At 32.2% G+C, this 4,561-nt stretch overlaps 1 protein-coding gene across 1 annotated transcript in view; it reads left to right on the plus strand.

The window, feature by feature from the left end:
- LOC108915513 (zinc finger HIT domain-containing protein 2) overlaps positions 1-4,561 on the plus strand; it is a 10,779-nt gene that overhangs the window by 3,287 nt on the left and 2,931 nt on the right. The window lies entirely within an intron of this gene.

The following is a 4,561-nucleotide window of genomic DNA, read 5'->3' on the forward strand; positions in this document are numbered from 1 at the left end:
AAAAAAAATATTGATTACAAGTTTAATCTAAGCATATCCATAAGTACCTAACGTCTGACATTGACAATTTGCGCAATTAATTTCCAGTTGTCAGTTAAAATTTTAATATTATGTAAAATACTGTTAAATAAAATTTGAAATAAAAACAATCGTAGAAAAAATGTTGCGTGCAACATGTGCAAAAAGCATATTTGTTGCACTTAACATGATTGCAGCTCTCAACTTCGTCTCGAGCTGCAAACTTCATGCATCGTACAACAAATACACACTCTTTACAGTAGTTGCACAAATAACTGTTTGAATGTCGCAGAAACTTTTATTAAATAGAAGTACAATGAAAACGAAACCAAGAAATAATTTATTATCAAAAAGAGAAAAAACAGAAAACTTAATTAAAGGATATTTTCAAAATAATTGCTATTTCTTTCTAAACACAACCTAACACATTTATCAAAGTTGTTACGGACTCGGGCAAAAATTATGGGATTGTAGCGAATCTCATCAGCCGCCGCGAATATTCTTTCCTGTAGCTCTTCAACACTGTCAACTGGGGTCGCATAAACAATACTTTTTATATGTCCCCAAAAGAAAAAATCCGTGGGCGTTAGATCGGGAGAACGTGCAGGCCAAGGGATAGGTGCCTCATTGCCGCGACCTATCCAACGATTCGGGTAATTTAAATTAAGCCACCGCCTAACTACTACAGTGCTGTGAGCAAGAGCCCCGTCATGCATGTACCACATGGCCTGACGTACATTTAATGGTACTTCCTCCAGAAGTGGTGGTAGATAGAGTTGTGGCCACGGAAATGTTTCAGGTAAATGAAACGTTTCGAAACGGAAATTTTGAAACGTTTCATTGGCAAAGTTCCCAATAGGAAACATTGAAACATTTCTGAAATCTTCATAAACTTAAATTTCCAAAACTTCATAAACTGCCAAAATTTCATAAATTTCCATGAATACTTCAAAACTTCATACGCATTTCCCTTTATGAATTGCACATTTTCAGATACTTTATTACCATACACCATACACCATACCTGAAAGTTTTTCTGAGAACTTCATTTTATAGACTTGTATTTACGAGCACATTAGACAAATATAAATAATAATTATATTAAATAATACACAACATTAATACTTATTGAACAATAATTTTATTATATCATATATGTACCTATACCCTATACATACACCACATAGCTAACATTTATAAAGCGCAGTATATTTAATAATTTATATCATGTTTTCCTTAAATAAAAATAAATATTACCTATTCTACTGTAACACAGCAAATAAAAGGAACTTTTGTTTTATAACTACAACTAAAATGATAATTCTCATTGGTATAGGGTGATCCATGTAAGGTGCCTATTAGATCTCCTAGCCTCAAGATTGAAATAAATGAAAATATTAAACTGGTAAAAGTGATAAGTGGTATTATGTATTATTTTTACCAGAATCTGTTAAGGCAATAGTATTTGGATTCCAAATATGTATGTAAGGGTTGTTCAGAAACAATTTATATAATATTTCATATTACATAAATCACTCTGTACTCCTGTACATCAGTGTATTTTCGAGTGTATTTTAAGAATATGAAAACACTGCATTATTGTTTTTTTATTGGAGTGGATGAAATGGATTGCATTATCCATTTGCCATTAATAAACTTTAACTGATTTAATCGTTGAAGATCTGCTGTAATTAAAGGCTTCCCCTCTAAATTCACATTACTTTCTCGCTCTTGAACACATATTTTGGTTTGAGGGTAGTTTGTAACTTCATTTAAAATTATTATTTTTTTGTTTATTTTCTCTTCCATTTCCCCTGCCCCTGCCCTATGTATAATATAATCTTTTCCAACATCTGCAATATCTGCCAACGCAAAATCCGTTTCTTCACTCTTTTGTAAATCTAAAATATTTTCATCAAGTTACACTAATTGTGACTGTTCTACATAACTGGTAGTTTTAAGGTTTTCGTCATCACTGTCTCTTTCAAAAATTTCAGGACTACTAGATCCATTCCTGGACTTGCTGGTAAAATTAGAGTGCCAAAAGTTTTCTTCAAAGTCTGAATCTGCGCTCATTTCACTCACTATTGTATTTTCTTTATTTGTTTCTTCGTCTGACACCACTTCTAAGCCAAGTATATCCATTTCATTTTCCCTAGCTGTAGCTGTGTAATCGAATTTTTTATCAGATTTCAATAATTTGCTATTTTGCCCGACGTAATTTAATTTAATAGCCCTTTCAGTGGTTAGACAATTCCTCTTTTTTGTGTGAATAATGCTCTGTGCGCCGAAGGATCGCTCTACGGCAGCTGATGTTGTTTGCATAGATAGTAATCGAACAGCTACTTTACTCACTATTGAAAGTTCCTTGCAATACCCACCCCAAAAAGTAATTAAGTCAATTTTTTGTGCTGCTTTGAGAATCACTTTCTGAAAATATACCCTGTTTTGAAAGAAACTGTCCTAGTTCTAAAATAATTGCATCATCACTATCATCACTTAGACCCATGGATTTTGCTGTGTCTTCGATGAAAGCCATGGATGCACATCGTTCTTCTTGCGTTAATAAAGAAATATGATCAGGATTTGGATTTAAAAGTTCGGCAGCATAATGAATCGGTTTTAGGGAGTAAGATTTTCTTTCATTAAATTGGTTCATACATATTTTAATATCATTTTCTTTTATTATATTCGGCAAATTATGCTGCAAATTTCTTTCGATGTCAGAAAACGCTGTGTAAACTAAATGTATGGTTGATTTATCCGATTCCAATTTGGTAATCCATGATGTAATTGGTTCCAAAATAGTTATAATATTACTTATTGAAAACTAGAACGTATCATCAAGTATAAGTCGTAGTGATTTTCCATTAAGTTTGGTGTTAACTTCTGAATCTATGGCAATTCTTTTGAGAATAGACTTACAATTCACCATACTTTTTAAACTTGCCATGTGTGACCCCCATCTTGTTGCTACAGGCAAGTGAAGCGATACGTTAATATTTAGTTCTTTTTTAAGATTATTAAAAGTTGCTACAAGAATGTGTGTTCTGGTTATTACTTTGATTATTTCTTTCACTTCAGCCATGACTGTTGTGTGCAAAACAGCCAAAGGATATTATATGTGGATATACTTCTAATTCTTTGGCTGCTTTTTGCATATTGCTGGCATTATCTGTAATTATGCATACAAATTTTTGTGGATTATATGTCTTTAATACATCTTCTAATAACTCCTTTATATATTGCGACATATGTTTATTTGTGGCAGTTTCTATACATTTTACAAAGACTGGTTCTAGCGTAGTAACGATAAAATTAATAATACCCTCATTTCTAATGTTGGTCCAACCGTCACACATTATACTCAAGTTTTGTGCTTCTGCTAGTTTACTTTCAACAAATTTATTTGTTTCTGTATATGCATTATCGAGCAATCGATGAGATAACTCGTATCTACTAGGATTTAATTTGAATGAAGGTCTTAATTCCTTAAAAAAAGTTTTCCAATTATCATCTACCATTCTCAAAGGGTATGCTATTGAAAATCATTTTACTCAATTTTGTCTCGAGTTTATCCTGAAAAAAAAATCCTGAAATCAATGTCTGATAACAAGGACAGTTAAGAGTCAATTCTTCAAATATTATCATTAAATAGATACATACCTGTTCTTTTTTGCTAATTTGATAAATAAACGAACACATGATATTTGAACTAGTTGTTTTGTAACTTTTGTCAATCATTTTTGGTTCTGCCCTGCTGCTGCTGCTGCAAGGAGAACTAGACATTGAAGGTGTCATATCACTCATGTCTGTCATATCTGTATCATTTTTTTTACACTCGTTCCAATAAAACTTTTGACATTGCAAGGACATTTTTTGCAGTTCAGTAAATGTTGATACATTCTAGTGGCATTCTTATAATATTTTGCTTCACAAAACTTACAAGTTACTTCGTTCTTTTCTAAGGTAAAATACCTCCATATATGAGTTTTATTTCTCATGTCAACAGATTAAGTTTAACACCAAGCACAGAATAACCGTTTGAAAACGTTTTTAAAAAATATTTCAAGGTTAGGTGTTAGGTTGACCAATAGAACTACCAATAGTACAAATCTTTTTAGAGAATAACATTTAGGGACTTATTACGGTTTGAAAAAAAGCGCCAAACAGCGAAAATTTCCGAAAGTTTCGGATATATTTCGGAAATTTTCAAAGGCCATGAAGTTTATTGCATTTTTAAAGTTTCCGATAATTTCCATTTTTTTCCGAAAATTTCGGAAACGTTTCGGAAAGTTTCCTTTAATTTATAAATTTCGGAAATTTAACAACACTAGTGGTAGATGCTCATTTAAGAACTGCAAATATTCAACAGCACCAAGTCGATGAGGTAAAACAAAAGGGCCGACAAGCACATTTCCTACAATTCCTGCCCAAATGTTTAAACTAAAATTATGTTGAAATGTTGTCAGATACTTCGTGAGGATTTTCAGGAGCCCAGGAATGAAGATTGTGCATATTGGTTAAACCATGTCTTTGAAAA

The sequence above is a fragment of the Anoplophora glabripennis genome, unplaced genomic scaffold, assembly GCF_000390285.2.
Source record: "Anoplophora glabripennis isolate ALB-LARVAE unplaced genomic scaffold, Agla_2.0 scaffold1185, whole genome shotgun sequence".
NCBI classification, from domain to species: Eukaryota; Metazoa; Arthropoda; class Insecta; order Coleoptera; family Cerambycidae; genus Anoplophora; species Anoplophora glabripennis.